This window comes from Spermophilus citellus (genome assembly GCF_964194105.1).
Source record: "Spermophilus citellus genome assembly, chromosome: 10".
In the NCBI taxonomy this organism is placed as follows: domain Eukaryota; kingdom Metazoa; phylum Chordata; class Mammalia; order Rodentia; family Sciuridae; genus Spermophilus; species Spermophilus citellus.
In genome coordinates this window covers 542,261-564,395 of record NC_138197.1, presented here as the reverse complement: position 1 = coordinate 564,395, position 22,135 = coordinate 542,261, and the positions used below count along the sequence as shown (strand labels likewise).

At 35.5% G+C, this 22,135-nt stretch overlaps 1 pseudogene across 1 annotated transcript; it reads right to left on the bottom strand.

Annotated features, from left to right (window-relative positions):
- Positions 1–453: 453 nt before the first annotated feature.
- On the bottom strand, positions 454–14,793 carry LOC308657506 (RNA-binding protein 45-like; annotated as a pseudogene). Its single transcript, XR_014024298.1, has 9 exons — positions 14,407–14,793; positions 9,939–10,061; positions 8,259–8,385; positions 6,275–6,397; positions 5,335–5,514; positions 3,127–3,256; positions 2,869–2,953; positions 2,479–2,642; positions 454–654 (listed from the first exon to the last, which is right to left on the bottom strand). The product of XR_014024298.1 is annotated as an RNA-binding protein 45-like (transcript).
- Between the last annotated feature and the right edge of the window lie 7,342 nt (positions 14,794–22,135).

The following is a 22,135-nucleotide window of genomic DNA, read 5'->3' as shown; positions in this document are numbered from 1 at the left end:
TATTTGATATTGCTTTTTAGGCATTTCCTTAGTGACAAATCAAAACATACTTTATAAAGACTGTTAAAAATTACCTCAATTCATAATTCAGGACACCAATTTTTCAAGTTAAAAATCTCTAGAAATATTTCAATTTTAAGCTTTATTTAAGAATACAGTAAAAAAAAATCCAAGTCTTGGGATATAGATATTCACAAATAAAAAATAAATGTTTAATTTTCTAAATTGAAATCTGATTTACCCATTTTCCCAGTAAACATCAAAAGCATTTTTTTAGAGTTTAAATATTTTAAGTTTAAAAATGTGTTGTTAAAAAAAACTTGGCTTTCAAAGAGAGCTTAAGTCAGGGCTTTTAAATTATCTTCTAAATCTCTAAAAAAAAAAGTCCGTAATTCAAGTACTTATATAGATTCTTCTTAATTTTAATTTTAAAATTCAGATTAGAGTGCTTACCTCAAGGATCAGTAAGTTCTTTGCCTTTTGTTAGATTCTTCTCTTGGGGAATCCGCGAGCATAACTTTAAGTCTGACCCCATTTAGAATCTTTCCATGTAAAGTAGCAATGGCATCATTAGCGCTTATTCTATCTGCATACTTGACATAACCCACATTTTTTCCTGACACAAGGTAAACTTCAATCAGGTTATCAAACCGACTGAAACAAAGTAAAAAAACAACAACTTAAACAGAAAAAGACTGCTACTCAGTTCTAAAACCTTTTTTTTTTTTTGCTACCAGGGATTAAACCCAGGGGCTCTTAGCTACCAAGCCACATCCCCAGCCCTTTTAAAAAATTTTATTAGAGGGTCTTATTGAGTTGCTTAAAGCCTCACTAAATTGCTGAGGGCTGGGTTTGAACTCACAATCCTCCTACCTCAACCTCCCCAGTCGCTGTGTTTACAGGTATGCACCATGCCTGGATGGACTCCATTCTTGACTCATTTATCACCCTTACTCTTATGTTCAACATCGAATGCATGCTAATTTCAATACTTAAATATCTCTTTACTCAGTTAATGTCTCTTCTTTTTACTTGGGTCTCTTTCCTTATTCAAATTATCCTTATCTTTTCCTTATATTACTCTAATGCCTTCTTCCTTGTTCTGTAACCTGTCCTTCTTCATTCTTCACCCTGTTTTCTGTTTCTTTCTAAAATAAAATATGATCATTTACTCTGTAAAAATCTCCTCAGTAGCTCACTCCCCACTGCTTCCAAGGTGAGGACAAACTCCTTAAATAGCTTTCAACATGGTCCTTGGCCTCCTTAGCTTCATGTTCCCTTATAATCTCTTTAAGTCTGTATACTAATCACCTCCTTTCACACTCTCTTTGGCAGGAAAAATCACCCACACCCCCAGTTTCCTCCTATGGCAAATTATTTTTAACTTTCACTCCTCAGAGTTTCTAAGGTAGGTTCCCCTCCCATGGATTTCACATATTCCTTACCACAGCATCATCTCACTCACTAGATTATAATTCCCTATTTGTCTGTTTCCTACATGACATTAGTTCTAAGGGGACAAGGACTACAATCTCTTGTCAACATAATATAGTAATATAATGCTTTCTTTACATAACTGTCTTTAGCATTTAACACAGTGACTGCCTGACACTGAGGAGTGATTCATGAAAAAACAACAAAACAAAACTAAACTAAATGAATCAATTAAACTCAGTTAAACAAAGGTCAAAATACTTGAACCACATGCCTGATATCTTAAGCAGAACTTTAACAAGCTTTCTAATGAGCCTGCTTAATTCACTAACATTCCTGTAAGTCAAACAAGAAAGTGACCAAAAGGAAAAGCTCAAATAGGGGTTATATTAAAAACACAAAAATAAATAAGACCCTTCTACCCTTAACACTTATTGTACTTATTATTCTTTTTTTTCTTTTTTTTTAGTTGTAGATGGATATAATACCTTTATTTTGTTTATTTAGTTTGTTTATGTGGAGCTGGGGATTGAACCCAGTGTCTCACACATGCTAGGCAAGCACTCTACTACTGAACCACAACCCAGCCGAACACTTAATATTCTTTCCTATAAGTAACTGTTTACTCAATGTGGTTATATAATTTTTAGGATCCAACTGAGCACTGACAAAACAGAAGATGCTTAGTAAATATTGTTCAGCTGAATTATAACTATGAAGGAAAATCTATGTAAAAAGAATTTTAATGGACAAGTCTACACAGATGTATCTTCTATCAGGAGACAAAAGGTTTGTCCATTCTATGCAAGCAGCTTTTCAAAACAATACTACATGCTTTAAACAAAATAACAGGAAGTTCTGTGTAGAAACTTAAGATGTGTGAGTGGCATAGAAGAGAAGGAAATGGGAGATTATAAATTGAAAAACATGATTCAAATAAGAAGTTTTTAAACCCACAGAAAAAATCATCTCTTCCTAAGTAGGTATTGGATAAATGAAGTTTCAAGATTGTGAGAATGCTTAAATTACTAGTTCAAATCTTACCAGTATATATCTTCTAACACATCTAAAGGTAAAGGATGAGGATTAAACACAATAAAAAGTCTTTCTTTCACAGGAGTTTCAGGAGGAGCTTTCTTTTTGCATGATGGAAGTATAACAACTGTCTGGATTTGAGGCAACTGGGATCCAGAACTTCCTCCAAATTGCTGTTGAAGAATTAAGTACAAAACAAGAAAAAGAAAAGCTGCATTTCAGGTATTTTTGGTCAAAAGATAAAAACGTGCAAATCATGGCTCTTACATGGTTTCCTACTATAGTAATGAAAAATTTCTTACATGGGTAATAAACAAAGGTAATATTTATTTAATACTCTGTAGACTGTATTATACTCTGTTGATTATATTATAAAGGTTAAAATTCTTACCTACTTACCAGAAATTGCTGTTGACTTGGGTTATTCCACACCATTGATGCAAGCTGTGCAGCTACCATCTGTGTTGCCATTTTTCTAAGGAGACTGGAGACAATAACTGGTAATTTACAGAAAACTGGAAATATTCAGTCTCTTAACAGTAACTTGTTTTGTGTGACTTCCTCTCTTGAGAGGTCAACTGCTTCCTATTTTTTTCTTCAATTCATAATCATGTACACCCAGGGCTTGGCTCCAGACACTCCTGAAATGGTACTTACTCTGTTGCATTACTCCCATCATCAATGAAGGAAACACCTATCCGGTTTCCAGGAGGGTACTGAAATCCATGTAACTTGTATTTTGCATAAATAGCTGATGCTACATTAAAATACTGAACCACTCCATGGCCTAAAGTAGAGAATATACAGAAGGAAAAGAAAGCACATTAAGTCACTGAGGCCCATGTTACAATGTATATTGAAGGTCAAACAATATAAAACCCTGATTATCACCCAACAGAGTCAAATATATCAAAAAACAAAGTTCTGTTACATGTGTGTACAACAGCCATATATTCCTATAAACTGAAGCATAAATCAAATTTTGGCATAAGTATGAACATTATATTTTAAGAAAAATGGAACATTATTAGCATTATATTCTGTCTAATAAATTTAATTTGGGGATAATGGTTTTGCTTACATGATATCAATGTAGCTAAAACCTTAAATTTTTAATATTTGAAATTTAAGAAAGTTCCCTGTCATACTGGGTAGGAAATGCAAAGAGAAGTAGTATATAAAAAGAATATATACTTAAAAGAATTTATACTTAATTTAGCTGTAGTGGGAGAGAGGAAAAAGTGGCAATGTATGAAAAAAAAAAAGGTAGGTACCAAGTGGGTCTCAGATCCAAAGTCATCAATTTCACATTCTTTTGAAAGATTTCAGCTAATCAAATTAAAAGGGTAATGCTGAGCAAAGGGACAATTTTATACTGGGGTCCTTAAATGGAAAGCCCAGCTGTGACATAATCAAAAGGTTTCATGATGTATTTACAATATCACCTGCTTTGGAGAGAAATAGTCATTGTTTTATGTTTCTCTTTAAAGCCAAGCATCAAATACTTTAATGAAATTAAAACACAGAAATCAAATGACCACATAAAAGTATAACTACATGATGACATCTTTATTAATGAAAAGGTGCTTCAGTGAGGTGCATTTTTCAGACACAACTAACCAGAAAAATAATAGAGAAGGTACAGAAGAAAATTCATTTCAACATACCAGATAAATGGTAGTGGATGTATGGAACACAGAAACATACACAAGCAGAATAACATAAATATAACAATAAATGTGCCAGAAAACATGATATGTGTGCCTAGGGATCTTGGAACAAAAAAATGAAAGCATATGTTTGGGTTAAGGTTGGAAATGGCCTGAAGTAGGTTCCAATGGACAGCTGTGCAAAAAGACCAGTGCTGGATAAGGCAATAGTATGTGGGGGTGTCTGTGGAAGGGTGGGAGCACTTCAGGCCCATCAGCCCATAAGCCCACACTGATTCCTCTGCTTCCCTTCAACACTCATGTAACTCTAAAAGGACTAAATCAGATAACCTATGGAACTGGAAAGATGCCAAATATGATTTATTTATACCATTCCTTGTTTCTAATTCTTTGAAAATCAAACAAATCTTAAATTTACTGAGTGCTCATTATGTGTCAGGACTTACATTAGGTATTTTACATATTTCATTACTAATTCTGATCCAACCCTAGCAAAGAAGATATTAATAATCCCATTTCATAGATGAGAAAAGGAGAGGCTCCAAAGAGGATAAACAATTCACCAAAGTCTTAAAGCTAGTGCCACTGCTGGGATTTACAGCTGGGTTTTATGGATTGCTAGACTTTTTCCATTATCCATCACAACGCCTCCCTTAACAGAAAACCTTAATAAAAATCAAAAGCTTAACAGAAAGATGGGTTGAGCTAACACTAGATAACTAATTAATTGATTAGATACATTAACAGGTTCAAATAGTTGATATTAGAGTCTTGCTTCTGTTGAGAATTGGAAAAACTAGTGAAAGGGCATGTAAGAAGCTTCAATTTGGAAAAGTTTCATTTAGGTGCATAAAGCTTAAGAAAAAGAGACTTAGGGATGAAAGAGGAGGAAACTTACAGTTTTTAACTTTGCCTAGCATTAATCAAAAGAGTACAAACAGGTGTCTTTGTTGTGCTACTAGAAATAGAGAATGCTGTATTTTGTGGGAATTAAAGTATTTTTTTAACTGAATGACATTATATAAAACAGATTCCTACTGGTTTGTTTATTAAGGTATCACTGGATTTTATAGTCCAAAGTAGAGAAAAAGGAAACACAAAACTCCTGTCACACAAATAGTATCTGACATAAAAAGTGTGTTTGGGGAAATGCTATTTAAAAAAAGTGTATATAAGAACACAGACATTATTTTACCATAATTTGAATAAGGATCTCGTTGGACTTCACAATACTCCAATCCTGGTACTATATCAAAAATGCTGAAAAGCTGCTCTTCAGTGAAAGGAACCCTTGAAACAACTGACAAGCGTTTGGAGATAGCTTCCTGGCCTCTGTTGTCATTCTTGTCAAAACTTGAAAATTCAGGTTGTTGTTCTCCAACATTTTAAAAAGAAAAATAAATCCTTAAACTTCTATACACACAAAATTCATGTAACATTTTTTTGTACTAGAAAATAAAAAGTCCATTGCTAAGGCAATGTGTTTTGTATTATGTTTCTGGTCACCAGCACTACCAGAAACAACTAATGACAAGAAAACAGACAACTCTCCCCATTCCCCAATCTTCTATGCAGAAATACAATCAGAAATGTATGATCTAATTTCACAGGTATACATTTGGTATGTAAAAATTGAAAAATATGGCAAATATTTTATCTGAAGTTTTGTGGAAAATAACAACCTCAGACCTTACTTTGATCACTCATTTTCCGCTTTTATTAGTTTCTAGTTTTGTCACTTTTCTCCTTTCTGTAACCCTAATTTTAAAGCAGCAGTAGTATTTAAAACAAAGTTTTAGGACTCATTTTAAGGGGATATCTGTACATATATGCTTTATACTTCTTGATCAGTTGTATAAAGGCAGAAGTTCACCTATAAAAGTGATACTGATACAGTTTAATATGCAGATAATGCATAAATAATCAGGTAAAACTATATAATTGGAAATCAATTAAGCAAAATAAGTTATTAAAAACACTAGAAGTCATGCCCAAGATTTTAGGAAAAAAAACACATTTAAGATTTTTATTCTCTAGATGAGATTTACAGACTGCCTATAAAAGCATAGTTTTTAAAAACTCAAATTACATTATATATACAACATATGCTATTGAAGTAAAGGTAGTCCACTTACCAAATGGAAACATATTTACTCTAGGTTCATGTCCCAAAGCCTCTTGCCTCATATTACTATAATAATCCTGTTCTGAGGATTCAGATGCTTTATTTTTAGGTTCGGCCAAGATTGCCCTAAAACCTGAAAAAGAGAACCATTGATTTCAAATTGCAGAGCAAATTTAACATATGGCAAATATACTTGGTTGATAGTGCCTGATAGCTTTATAAAAATAATCGTACAAAGCAAAATGGTCCATCAGACCCATTTCTTTGTTTTCTAGAATATGGCAAACAATAAAGAGGATCAGCAAGAATCCCAAATTATGGATCAATGTAGACATAAAAGTTCAGCAATTCTACTGGACTGTACCTCTGTAGCAGAACACTTGCCTAGCATGTGTGAAGAATTAGGTTAGATCCCTAACACCACATAAAAATAAACAAATAAAATAAAGGAAGGCTGTCTATCTACAATTGCCAAAAAAAAAATAATAATAAGATGAGCAATTCTAGGCTGTTCCTTCCAATCGTCCCTACCACAGATGACTTCATTGTTATTTGCCCAGTATTCTCCACATCAAAATCCTATTGACTTCAAACAGAATAAAACCAACCAGTTTGAAATCTTTTTCTGAAAATCTATCCTTAATACTGTGGTTAGGTTAATTGTTCTAAAGGATTTATTATTTTTGAACAATTTACAAGAGCATCCTTACATAGACTAAGCTTGATGTCTTCAAAACCTCCATATATGGTTCCGATGTATTTAGTTAAATGTGTTGCCTACTTTCTCAGCAGGAATATTGTACTTTATAGACAGCTGCCTTCATAACATGAAGCACAAGATGTATTTATTTGTGGCTCTGTGCCTTTGCTAAAACTGCTTTCATGTTCTCTCCTGCTTGCTCTATACCAGATGCAAATCTTGTCTCCTCTGGATGTGTTCCCAGGCTCATTCAGTGCACCTGTTGTTCACTACTGACAGAACTATACCACACAGTTGTGAACATTTTTTTTTCAATTGGCAAATTCTTACTGAGTCTACTATAAATGGCAGTTACTTTTGTAGAGATCTCAGTCAGTCTTTAAGGGCCTATTACTACACTAGTTATTAGATGATGGAAAGACAAATAAGACATACTGCTTGCTCTCAAAGAGCCTTTTAAAAATTCTTCTATTATTTTTTGGTTTTTGCCTAGGTCTTATTTTTAGGTCTTTGCTACCCACTATAGATATAAAATCCTGAATGCTGGAAGTTCCAAACATTTCATTTATATCCCTCTACTTAGCATACTGGTAAGTATACCATAGGTACTCAATTAAGGCTGACTGAATGAGAAATTCAGAAGGATCTAAGGAGAAAATTTGGCTGTGAACCTTAGGATTATCTAAGAGTTCTACTGATTAACAATAATTCTTTCCCACATGTATACATTTTCATAATAGCATAAACCCCAGTAATTTATTCTTCTTTCTAAAAGTAAATACAATTAGAAGTATGATGATACAAGATATACTTCTTGGTTCCTTTAAAGTTCTTATTCTTTATTGTGGATACTAGTAATAGGATAAGATCCAATCACTGCTTGAATTTATCTCATCTATGGTTAATTACTTATGTTAGTAAACCTTATGAATCCTATCCTTAACTTACAAGTTTATTAGTATATTTAATTCTATTTAGGGTTTAGGTCAAATATGAACAAGCATAAAGAATAAGTATTTTAAAAAACTGAAAGGGCAAATCAATTTCTTAATACTTTAAATTCTAAAATACTTTTAAAAAGTCAAAAACTGTTCCACTTGCTATCTTAGTAATGTAGTCCCTCTTATTTCTCTTCAGACAGTGCTTCAATGAATATTGCCTAATCACAGTCCTAAAACATCCACTGCTAAGATTAAATTAGCAGGTATTCGCAAAACCAGCATTAGATTCAGTTGTTTAGAATAACAGAGTTTTCAAAAAAGTCTTTAACAATGTTTAAAAACTGCATTCTTACTTCGATCACAGTTTTCTATTGCTTGGGCAGCTTGTGATGGTTTTAAATATCGTACGTAGCCCAAACCTTTACTTTCTCCAGTGACTTTATTCTTAATAATGCTGCAATACTCAATATCTCCATACACCTGTAAAAGTTAAAATAAATGATCTTAGGGGACTCAAAATTAATAACTAAACAGAGTTTTTCAGAACTAACTTAAATTTAAATTTACTTGTGCTATTTCAAGATATATAGATATTTTAAACTGCTTGTTTCATAGACAAGCAAGCAGAATCCAGTAATTTGCCTAGGCCACACAGGAAACAAACAACAGAAAGAAAGAATTTATACATGGTCCAGATGGCTCCAAAGTTTTGCTCAGTAGTGGTTAAGGGCAGGGGTTCTGGAATTGGGCTTTCTAGAGTCAAATTCTGATTCAGCCACTTATTAATTAGGTAATTATGTATCTTCTCTGTGCCTGTCTGTTAAATGGGACTAAAAGCAGTACCTGTCTCACTTGGTTGTTTTAAAGGTTAAATGAACTAATCTATGTTAAGTGCTTATGTAAAGCCTGGGACATACTCAACACTCAATAAACATTAACTATAATATACTGTCTTCTAAGAGAACCATAAGTAATAGTGTATTCTTTTGGAGAACAGCTCAAAATATCTCTCTAAAACACAGTTCACTCAGAATATTAACATCCTATGTGAGAAATATGCAGCATTATTTATTTTTAATGTTGGAAGAAACCCAGGGTATAAATTCTTGGTCTTCAGTATTTATGTTACAAAATTCTATGTAAACAATTAGCAAGCAACTTAATTACTGTATATTCAGGTTAAAATATCTTATTTGTTCACTAAGAAAAGAAGTTATAAATTTATAAAATAAAAAACTTCCTTACTACTGAATGAAATATGGAATATATTCTTTTGGTATTTGTTGTTTCTGAAGTATTTTATTCAACTCTCAATTGGGGTAGGACAGACAAAGTTTGAAAATTACCTTTTACTGCTTGTTTCTTTTCTTTTGCTATTGCCCACCCTATTCACAGTATAGGGAGGATAAGTAGAAAAGTAAAAAATTACAACTCAAAACAACTTAAACACCATTTTTTAAAAACTTTCTGTGAAAGTTTATCACTGCATATAAAAGTCAATGGCTAAAAAGACTTATCTTCAAATTCCATTTACTATGACCTATAGTTCAGAGCTGTAGTTTTTCCTTAAATATATCTCCTTTGTAGGCCCAATTTTACAATTAAAGCTCTTCAAAGTATAAGCTTTTCTGGGAATGAGTAAAATGTCTATATGCCTTAGGTCCATAAAAAATATTAGATAATGCTGTTCACACACTTAGGGCTGCAATGGAAGTAGTGATAAGAGAATGTTTTGAAATTTTAAAGGCCAAGAACAGGCTCTGGATACAGAGTAGTTTTAAATCTTGGCTTTGGTACCTACTACTTGTGTTACCATACTTAAAACTCTCTGAGCTTTATCCTTCATTTTTCTGAGTCTGTATTTTCATGATAAACGTCTGGGGAGGAGAGAACCCCCCACTACTATTATCTCCTTTTTAGCAACCATACAACCATTAAGGATTAATATTTTAGTTGTTACATATATTTTGTTTTCTTTTTAGTATTAATATTTTAGTTGTTACATATACTAGCTGATTAGAAAAAACAAGTACCTTAAATTTGTCCCGTAGGTCTTCTTCTGTATAGGACTTTGGTATCATAACAAAGATTCTTGTAAGTTATTCATCTTCGACATCTCGGTGACTTCCAGATGATCTGGACTGAGCAATGAAAACCTAAGAAACATAACAGAACCCCAAAAATAAAGTCAAAACTTTTTTCTGTTCCTTAAATACATTTACTTTATGATTAAATGCCCATTAGGTTAAAATGCAATTTGATGGAATCTTTTTTCTAAGATCTTTATTGCAATGACTTTTTGTATAATATCAATCTCTGCAATGTTTTTTCAAATGCATTTTTCATTTTGTATTTTTGATTAGCAAGTCACTGTACTTAAAAAGAATGTATACTTAGCAGTTGTTTGACAGTGTTCCATAAATGTCCATTATATACTTAAGATATTATATACTTTATTTTGTCTACTTGTTCAATTAGATAATAAGAATATAAATATCTGATTATGAATTATCCATTAATTCTGTCAATACTTCATGTATTTTTAAGATTATTGGCTGAATAAACAAATGGGTTTTCTATATATTTTTTGACTGATACTTTCATTCTTATGAAATTATGTCATGTCTGTTAATATATGAACTGAAGTCTATTTTGTCTGATACTACACCAGCTTTCCCCCAACCCCTCAGCATGACTCTGATAAACAGAACTTAGTTGGTTTTTCTTAAATCTTATAATCTCTTCCCTTTAATTGGAGTATTTAGTCAGTTACATTTAATGTAATTGCTGATACAGTTGGGTTTGAGTCTAGATTGTCGTATTTTGTTTTCTTTCTTAGTATTAATATTTTAGAAAAAGTAGCATAACCATGTTCTGAGTCATCTCAGTGATTATTCAAATGATCTCCTGTGTGAGTAGGGAAATGCACAGGAGGCTCAATACTGGCAATTCTGCTTATTGAAATATTTTTTTATGACATAAGAGTACTCTGAATTTGCTTTGTAGTATTGATTTCTAAATCTATTTTGTTTTATACTAATCTAAAGCAATGCTAAAAATCTGTGACTAAGAGTTGGAGTTGTAGCTCAGTGGTAGAGTGCTTGTCTGGCACATGTGAGGTACAGGTTTCAATATTCAGCACATAAAAATAAAGGTACTGTGTCCATCTACAACTAAAAATATTTTAAAAAATCTGTGACTAAGATCATGGATATGTTTATATAATTATAAACATAATAAGTTTAATGGCTAGTTTTTAAAATAACTTGAAGAAATGTAATTAATTAAATCACTACACATACAAGAACCCTTGAGGTTTTGTTTGTGTTTCCTTTAAAGTGTCAGTATATCATTCAATTATGAGAAAACCAGGACTATGGAATTCCAGAGAAGGAGACAGGAACCCAAAGGACACTCAACTTAAAAAGCCATGGGATTTTATAAATGTTGAAAAAAAATGACATCAGAGCCATGGGGAAAGCAGGCAATTATTTTTGCTCAAAAGACAGCCTGACATAGAGGTGTGGGATTCTGCTTATGAGACAGGGCAGGAGACAACTCTAAATTAAGTGTATGTCCTGTTATTTCTTCAGTAATTTACACTATATGGCTCTGTGTGGCAGAACATGCCTATAATCTCAGCAACTCAAGAGGCAGCAGTTGGAAGATCCCAAGTTTGAGGCTAGCCTCAGCAACTTAAGAAGCCCTCAGCAGCTTAGGGAGATCCAATCTGAAAATTAAAAAAATAAAAGGACTGGGTATGTAGTGTAGCTCAGTAGTAAAGTACCCCTGGGTTCAAATCCCAGTACTCTCCCCCAGATCTACACAATATGTGAAGCACTGTTTGAGGCATTAGTAATAAGAGTAATGAGTAACACAGAAATGGTTAACTAGAAACCTAGCTTAGTGGATGCCCCAGTAATAAATGATCAATAGAAAAATACAAAAAGGGAAGTTCTAAGAATATGCAAAGACACTAGAGGAAATAAAGGGGACTCAGGTAAAATGTGATTAGATATTCTATCCGATGCACACTTCTAAACTTTTGAGGATTGAAGTATTTGAAATCGCCAATAAAGGATGTAGAGCACTTCAACACTAATGGAAGATTTCTCCATACATATTTTTATTTTCATACACTATGAAGACATAGATTCTAGATGGGGTATTCTTGCAAAGCTAGAACCAAGATTCTTCTATTTTCTAGGTTTACTTTTTTCCTCCAGGTAATCCATCCCATAGCTGGTCACAGACTACTTTTTACTTGGACAATCTTTTGACTGGAAGCCTGGTGCTGTAATATTTTTGTCTTGGAGATCCTTTGGAACTTTGCAAAAACAAAGTACATGTGAAAAAACAGAAGCCAAATTAATTTAACTGGAAATACTGAAAAAAAGAAAGAAAACCAGATGTGCTCCAGTGGCAGACAACCTGAGCTGTAGCTGCTGAAGAATGAGCCTTGATTGTCTGGCTAGGTACAATAGTGATACAATCTTCTGGCTGAAACTGAGTGGACAAAAATGTGAAAAACAGAATTGTAAACTTTAATTCTCTTTGGGAACAAGCACTTTAACTTCTCTATGGCTGAGGGAGGCTATGTTTCTGTGTCTAGACTTAAATTTCCTGTGTAGGAATTTATTGAAGGCAGGCAGTTTCAAACTTGGGTCTCTTTTTTGAGTTGCCTGCATGGTCTGAGATCATGTTATATTCCAAATTATAAAATCCATTACATTAAGGCCATAAATACAAAGAGATGAAAATTATCAATCTATTGCAGGTATCAGCAAATTGTAGCTCCTTGTTTTTGGTATAATTCATGATATAAGAATTTTCTTGTTTTTAAAGGGCTATTGAAAAAAAGAAAGATGTGACAGAGACTGTATGTGGCCTAAAAAGTGGGAATTATTTATTATGTGGCCCTTTACAGAGGTTTGCCAACTCCTGAACTAGTGTATGCTATCACTCTACAATTAATTTCAGGAGGTGATTATCATTTATCTTTTTCCTTTTAGTTCTGTCAATAAAGCTTCATGTATTTTGAAGCTCTATACTGACATGAACACACTAGATTGTCATGTATTTTTGTTAGTGTCTACTGTGTTACTGGTATATTCCCAGGCTCTTTCTCTTTTGTGTATGGAGGAGGTACAGGCAGGACCTCCAGAGACTATAATATCTGAGTTATTAATTTAGAATTCCATATTAATATTCTTCTCAATTTTCTGTAAATAAAAAAAACAGAAAATAAAGAAAGAGGGGAAAAAAGGAAAATTGAGAGGAAAGAAAAAAATTTGTGGAAAATTCCAATAGAATTGCATATACAGCAACTACCTCTAGAAGACAGGTGAAGAGTACAATTTAAACAACTGTTAGATTCTCAGGACTGAGTCCTGATTTGAAGTCACAGTAAGTAAGGAGTGACATCTTGGCTACTATTGATCAATAAACATATATGGAGGGTTTCCCTTCTGCCAGGAATTGTGCTAAAAGGATAGATTAAGTCAAATAACCCTGGAAATGACCCTTTCTTCTATGGGACTTAATTTTACAGATGACTAAGTATAGAAATAGAATATAAGTACTTCAAGAATGAACTGAGTATACAAACAAGAACTAAGAACATACAAATAAACATTTTAAAATAATACAAAATCCACACTACCATCACAATGATTTGGCTCCTCTTAAGGGAGTTTACTTTGTTCTCTCTCTTTTTAAAAAATATTTTGTTTTAGTTGTAGTTGGACATAATGCATTTATTTTATTTTTATGTGGTGCTGAGGATCGAACCCAGGCTGCTAGGCGAGAGCTCTAGCGCTGAGTCACAACCCCAGCCACTATTTTGGTCTTTTTTCAAAGAAAACTGCCATTGAACAGGATCAATAGTCAAAAGTTCGGCATTAATATCTTCGCAAATAGGGTTTATCTAAAATAATTTCAAAACTCACAGAAGCGTGAAGAATATGTAATAGGGGCCATTTAATCACCTGCATTTAGTATTACATACATGAATACTTTTGTTTGGTATTGGGGAAAAATTCCAAACCCAGAGGGCCACAATTTCACCTATGTACTTGGCGCAACTTAAGTTTCCTATTTACCTGAGGAAAAGCAGAGATATACTTAGTAAACCGAAATGGCTGAGAGAGGAGGGTCAGAAAACACCAAAAGGTAAGCCAGGGGTGGGTGGGGATGATAACAAAAGAGGGGCAGTGGCCACCTGGGAGAGGTGGAAACACAGCTCCTGCCTCTCTAGTGCTCAAGGTTGTCCCGCCCACTCGCAAGGGAGAAAGAAGTTCTCTCGCAGGCGCCCCTCCGCGCTCCTGGACGCACCCTCGGGGGCGGGGACCCTCTCAAAGCCACTCCCAACCACCCCAGCGCATGCCAGGTGCTGCCTGGTCAGCTCCGGGGAGTGGATGTCCACCCCTCCCCCGTCCTGGCACAACACCAGGGCCCGTCCTAGCCCCGACCCCGCGGGCACCCGGACCCGGGCACCCGCACCTTGATGGGCTTGATGTCGTTGGTGCCAAGGCACTGTCCGTGCATCTCTTCCATAGCCCTGCAGGCCTGTGAGCTGCGGGCGAACTTGACGAAGGCAATGCCCTTGGACTCCTTAGTGTGCTTGTCCCTCACCACCCAGATGTCCTGGATCTCCCCGAAAGGCGAGAAGCGCTCCCTCAGCACAGACTCGGGGGTGTACTTGCTGATCACCAGAAAGATGCGGCTGTTGGGCGGTTCGTCCAGGCTGTCCACTCCTGGGCGGAAGCCTCCGCCGCTCGCAGAGCTGCCAGCTTCGTCCATGATGCCCCACCTCCGCGCGGGAGCCAGGCCCGCGTCCCTGTCAGTCCTATCTTTTTCTGCTGTGTCCGACATGGCCGCTGTAGCGCACCCAGTTCTAGCGAGTCCGCCGCTGGGCTTCCGGAAGACGGAGGACTCTAGCGTCAGGAGCTGTCCCGCCGCAGAGGGTGCTGGCTTCCGGGGGCAGCTTGCAGCGCCCCCTGGCGCCGCGGGGGTCCCTCACCAAGTCCAGTCATTCAATCCCGCTAAACCCAGGTCCAAAGGTTAGTTTGTGTAATCCTTAGTTCCCTACAGCCAGAATACTCGTTCCTGGTGCAGGGACTTTGCCAGCTCTTGCTTTACCCTACCCAAGAACCCAAGGATTCTTGGTTGTCATTGTTAAAGAAAAAATTATTCATGACATTTCTTAAAGATGGCTGACTTTATTCAAGGGGGACATCTGGTGATAGGTATAGGGACCTGTAATGGGGTCTTAGAGCCATGGTAGGGGGACACGGGTCAGGGGAGATACTGGTTTCAATTCTGACTTTAATAAGATAAAAGGGCATTTATAGCCAGAAGCAAGATTAGAATCGATAGAAAATTACTGAAGGTCAGGGATAAGAGGAATTCTAGCTTAACAGAATTTTTTGCTGAAGGCAGACCATAGTGATAAGATTTTATTAGGAGTTAGATACCAAAATTGGGGATTATCATTAAACTGCTTGTGAGGATGGCCTTAGCTTGAGTCTAAGCAACTTCATTTTAAAAACTCCAGTTTGAAACCTACAGTCTCACTAGGCACATCTAACAGAGCCCTCAGTATAGCCCTCAGACAAGTTACTTCCCTTCACCCAGATAAACAGCCTCTGGCAGGCTGTCCTTACCTGATTAGAGGGGGAAAAAAAAAGCTAGACGATCAGGGTGGAGACCACCAGACCAGATGTTTCTGACCCCAGGATAAATGATGTCATGGAGAAATCCTGTGGTAGCTGATAAGAATTGAAAGGGGGAGGTCAAAAGACCCCAAATTTAGTATAAATAATAGAGCTAACGAACAGGGGTCAGCCAGCCGAAACAAGGATTCACTCGCTCTGGAGAGCCTGATGAGGACCTGGACTGACATCCCCGCTCTTGCCATAGTTTTCCTGATCCTCTGTGTGATCCTTACCGAACAGAGTCAAATCCAGAACCAACTGTGTCTGTTGATTTACTCGACTCCCACAAGCACAGAAAAGGTGCAGAACAGAAAAGGCGGCTGCTCAGCTGGGAACTAGGAAAAATTGTAGAGAGCAAAGAAAGTAGGAAATGCCTACTGACTTCTAAACCTTCTTGTTAGTGGGTCTTGGAAGAGAGGTCAGCAGAAATAAGGCCTGGATTTAGCAGTAGTATCAGAATGAAGTGAAAGGAATATACCTGAAAGTGGACTAGGGTACTAAGACCTGTGCTTCTTTGAAGTCAAACAGATAAACATTTATTGTGCAACAATTATGTGCTAGGATCTGTGCTAGGAGCTATATACACAACTGGGAACAGAAATAGTTTTGCCACTAAATTGCATAAGTTTAGACAAGTTACTTAGTATTTCCAGCTAGATTACTTCAACTGTAAAGTAGAAATAATGTTTCTTACTAACTGGGATAGTTGTCAAATTCATTCCTTTAACTATGGTGCCCTCTCTTACCTCCTTGATAGTATGTAGTTGTTTGATGGTAACAAAGAGTCAGGAATTCAAATTGTTATCCTGGATTATATACTAAAAAGATTTTCATTCTTTTCCTTGTTTTACATTTCATAACTGTACAATGAACGCTCTGTTTACAGTAGAGCTTGACAAGTTTAGGAAATAGCTTAACTTTTCACTTCTCTTTATCTTACCCAGATCAATCAAGGTGAATGAAAATAACATAATGTAATAATTTTATTGATGTGAAGTAGTGTAAAGATTCTGAGCAATACTAGTTGCACACAAGTGCCATCTAGTGGAAAATTTATAATTTTCTTAAACTGCACTATCAGCAATCAAGAATTTTAGCCCAATATTCAGAGCAGCTAATTTTTTAAAGAAAAATACTGGAATGTCCTAGGAAAGAAAAATTTCTTTTCTACTCAATCTTATGAAATACCACATGTACAAGGGGGAGGGATAAAATTACTTATAAATTATAAAAATGTAATAAACATATTTTCTTTATATGACTTATTTATGTTAAACAGATTTATCCAGATATAATTCCCATTTCAAGTGCTCTATCAGTATGTTCACAAAGTTGTGCAAGCATCAGGATCCATTTTAGAGTATTTCATCCCTCAATGACAGAAGTCATATTTTAAACCACATAACATGTTTGAACATGAATTACATGTAACTAAAACACTGATAGTGTCTGAGGTTCAAAAGAATGATTATTAACCTTATTTTAGAGAAAAGACATGCTGGGCATTTGCAGATTAAATTTTTTCAAGGCTTTAACATATAGACTATAATGCACAATTATTAATATAATAAGCACTTATATTGACTTCATATAAAATTAAGATGTCCTTTGACATTTTTCTCTCCCACATCTTATGAATCAATCCACTCCTCCCCCACCCCCTTTTTTAAAATGAGAGGTAAGGGGCTGAGGATGTTGTTCAGTGGTGGAGGGCTTGCCTGGCATTCATGAAGTCCTGGGTTCAATCTCTAGCATGGAAAAAAGAATAGTGTGGGAGAGATGATATTGTGACCAATTTTTGAAACTCAAAGATAAAATAGTAAATTTTTGTTTTTGTTTCCCAAATCTCTCAAACTATGATGTAAATGCAATGAGGTTTACTTGGTTGGGATATGAATCTTCAGATATTATATTTAACCAAAAATGTTTTACTGTACCTGCAAATTTTCTATAGACTTAACTACTGGTAATTGTTGGTAATAAATTCATAAATTTCAGATTGTTATATGTGAAAATAGGTCAGAATGTCCATTTGTCCCATCTGTATACTATCTGCTAGTGATTAATGTATGCAAGCACTTAGCCTGGCTGTGATAGGCACTCAAGAAATGGTAGTCTCCTTGGGTTTGCATGCCTTTGAACTTGAGAATAATATTTAAACCCTGATTTTTCCCTGCTGAGGGCCATTGCCAAGTAGGAATGACGCATCGAAATTTCCTTGCCAGCGTACCCCATGTTAAATGGACTTGCCTTGGAAATTCGCTGTGACATTGCATGTGTGTTTGAGAAAGGTGACCCTGCTCAAGGACCAGGGTGGATCCAGGTTTAGTGTGTATCCTGCAGGTTTTAGGAAGTATCCCGGTTTAGGATAATTTGGGTTTAAGGTGTTCCTGGTTTAAGACTTGGGTTTAGGGAAGTTCCAGGTTTAAGGTGTACCCTGCTGCCTCAGGCACGCCCGATCCTTGAGTTCCCGTTGAGTTCTCGTGAGATTCAAAAAGTATTGGAGAAGAAAGCCTCGTGGAGTAGATGAATTGGGTGGTGGCAGAACTTGGATTTCCCCAGAACGTGTGTAGAGGCCGGTGTGAGTTCGGGAATAAAGAATTGCTGTTTGAATCTACAAGGTGTGTGGTGGCTCGTGATTCTGTGCCCAGCCAAGACATTGGCATTTCCCCACAAACTTGGTTCTTTTGGTTGATGACATAGTTTTTAAATGTGTTGATAACACGACAGAACTCATAGGTACCACATAGTTTCGTTCAACCATCTGTAATTGTGGCTATTTAAATTAAAATTACTTGAACTTAATTATCAATTAAATCATTACAATTAAAATCATTCAGTTCCTCAGTCTAAAATATTAACCATATTAAAGTCCACACAGAATATCTCCATCACAGCAGAAAGGTCAATTGGACAGCAGTGCTCTAGAGAACAAGAATATTGAATAAAAATCCTATTTCCCTAATTCATAAAAATATTCACTATCAATCACATTTCCAAATACCTTGATAGTTAAACAATTTTAGAAAATTATTTCAATATTTCTATTTCCTAGTTACAGTGTTCTACTCAAGTAGTAATATAAACTTAAGTTTCCCTACTTATGTTCTTTTAAACACACTTTGTCTTTTTCACCTCTCTGCGTTTAATTGCCTTTTCCTTTTGACTCTCTCAGTCCTTCCCTCTATATCTTCTTTCTTTACTTTTTCAGGAACTTTTTTTTTCTGTTTATATTCCTACTTGGTTCCCCATTTTTGGCAGTTACCACATTGCAAGCTTGCTGTCAATTGCTGTATTATTGTATAGTCTGTTTGTAATAGTGTAAATGTACTGTATTTTACATCTTGCTCCATCTAGATTGTAGCTCATGGAAAACTGGGGCTGAGGTGTTCAGTGTTTATATTTCCAAGTTGCCTGGCACTGTGACTTGCCTATAATAACACTCATTTTCTTTTGTTGACTTTGATTTGATTGCCGTCGCCAAATGCTCTCGGACCATTAATAAAGCACGAAGTTTCTATGTCAAGCAAGACCTTGTACACATTGTGCATATACAAAAAATAAATTATCTGGTTGGGTAAAGGTTGAACACACAAAAAAAAGACAAGCTTTGGGGTCCTTATGCTTGAAAGGCATTCACGTTGTCACAATAAGACTCAAGGGGGCTGCCGCGTGGCGGGGGCAAGGCTTTGAGCTCTGTGAGAGTTGGGATCCCGCGGGATCAGACGGGGCCAATCAGCTGCGAGGATGGAGCCTGCCATTAGTCCTGGAGTCCATGACCTTCTGAGCGCACGTCTGACTTGGGCTGCGGAGAAGGGACTCAAAGCATTGCCTGCCCAGCCCCCAGTATCCAAAGTGGGGAGTGGGCCCCCGCAGGGCAGCGGCCCAAAGGAGGTGGAGAGCAAAGGCCCTGGCTCCGTGGTGGGTGCGGGCCGGCTGGGCAGACGAGTGGTTGGCAGAGGGCAGCCTGAGGTGGAAGTGGTGACTTGGGGAGTTGAGGCTGGGAGTTTGGAAAGCCCGACTCGACTCGCGTTGTAGCTCAGGGGTTCATTCACAGCCACAGAGAAGGGGTAAAGGACAGCTTTGGGGATTCATGGATGTGAGTTGATTTACTCAGGGTTCCATTGTTATTACTGCCTTCCACTTCAGTCCACTACAACATGGATCCCACATCCTCCCCAAAATATTCTAGTGAGCTTCCCCTCCTGCTTTCATCACTTCAACTATGTGTGGGCTTTGTAAGTTTTAAAAGTTTTATTGGTACCTTGATGGTTCTGACCCCCTCTGCATTCCTCTTTTTACACAAAGTGAGACTTCACAATGGTCTGTACGCTTATTAAGAACGGCTTCACTTACTTCTCTTTCTTTTCTCACTTGGGAAAAAATTTAAAAATCTGCAATTGTATTCAAAGAAGGATCTCCTGATCACTTTAAAAACAGATTTTTAACTGCTTACAAATTTGTGACCCTAAATATGCCCCTTAATCTTTGTGTGCCTCATCTTCCTCACATGCGAAAGTAGAGATATGAATAGCAACTATCTCATAGGTCTTTTGTGAAGATTAAATGACTTGAAAATATGTAAAAGGCTTAGAATATACCTGAAATAGAGTAAGCACATACCATGTTTGCTACTTTTATCATCTAGTTAGTATTGGAATACTTTATTGTTGGATGAACGATCAGGCTCATATTAGAGGTCACATCTTTGCCTATTTTAGTGAGATATTTCTTCTTTAATGCTAAATACTGGTAGAGTGTCACATAACTATAGGACAAAATGGTTTCCTTTGATATTCTGACCCATCTTACTGTTGATGAATGTATTGATTTTATTGCACTTGGAAAAGGGTCATAGGCATTTGCACCAGCATTAATCTGTGATTAAAGGTGGCAGCCATAAAAATTTTAATTGTGACTCATACTGGTAGTTTGAATAGTGATAATAGAAGGTTTTTTATAAGTGACTTTCATGTGAAATTTATAGCTTATGAGTAAAGTTTTCAGAATTATTAGTAACATTTTAGTTGTTATAAACAATCAATCTGATCTTTCTACCTTTATAAAAGGTGATATCTAGGTAATATTTTATTTTTATGTGATATAGATTTTATGGTTATAGTGAATGTATTTTACTAAAAGGTCATACATTTGCTTTTCTGGTTGAAAATTCCCTTTTATGGCTTCTGTTCAAAGGCTCACTTTATCCTGAAACTATTAAGATAAAATTAATAAAACTGTTACATGTATAAATTGAATGCAATATACTGAGTGATGTTTGGAATCTTAAAGTTAGCTTCTTTCTTAGATAAAATAAGTTTTCTTACCCTGCTTTCTATCAGACCTAAAACATTGATTTCTAGTTTTTGGATGCTGCCACCTAAAAATCAACTGTCTTTCCTTTAGGTGCATTATTGACACTTTTATCAGCTTGCACATAGATCGAAATAAATTAGATATTCATTTTGTAGTTTATTGTACACTAGCCTTTCTCTGAATAATAGTTAGCTTTAAGCAATACTGTATTCTTCAATATTGGCAGATTAATGCAAACATTATTTCTTAATAGGGAGGTATGGATAAATACATGCTTAGGATTGTACTCTCAAAGAATTAGGTACTTTCATGATTTTGATAATAGTAATTTGTTATGTTCAAATCCATCCCAGTCCCTGCCTCTAGTGTATTTATTCTTCACTGAGCATGAAAACAAAACCCATATAGAGCATTCACTACCATTTCAAAGTATAATTTTGATAGATTGAAAATATTTTCTTTTTTATGTCATTTTAGATGGAGGAGACAGTTATCTAACAGAATTTTTGGTAGTCTTCATCAAAATGTCTTTGTACAAAATCTCTTGTATATATCTATTACTATACAAAGATCTTATCTACTTTAAAAACATTTATTTTCTACATTAATATTAAATTGTATTAGTGCTGACTGAAGTCAATAATGTTATTTCTGATTGCTTTCTAGTAGTGCTTGATCTAGTCTGATGGACTGATTTACAATTAAGAGTGTAAAGTAAATGGGAATCTATTTTACATATAGCTTTCTGTGGCCTCATTCTTTTCTGTATGATTTTTAATTTTATAGTTCTATTATTATAGACATATAGTAATGCATAATAAATTTCATACTTAAGCACTTCTCCAATTTATTCTATCCTTATTTCTTAACTAAGGAAATGCAAAATTAGACCTATATGCTTCAAATAATTTTTCATGTTTTTAGAGGTGAAAAGGAAAGAAATACAGAGGACTTGTATAAACTGGTATAATTGTTTGAATACTGAAGTAAAGTTAGGTTTATTCTAATAGCAATTTGTGAAGTAGCTATGACTGGAAATTTAAAATAAATGAGATGATTAAGTTTTTAGTAAGTTATTTGCTATATCCTCTTTTGAGCACTCATACATTAAAACAAACATGCTATAAATAACATGTTATGTTTAATATCATTAGCATTCACTGCAGCCAAAGTGATGAAATAACTTTGGGTTTCCAGCT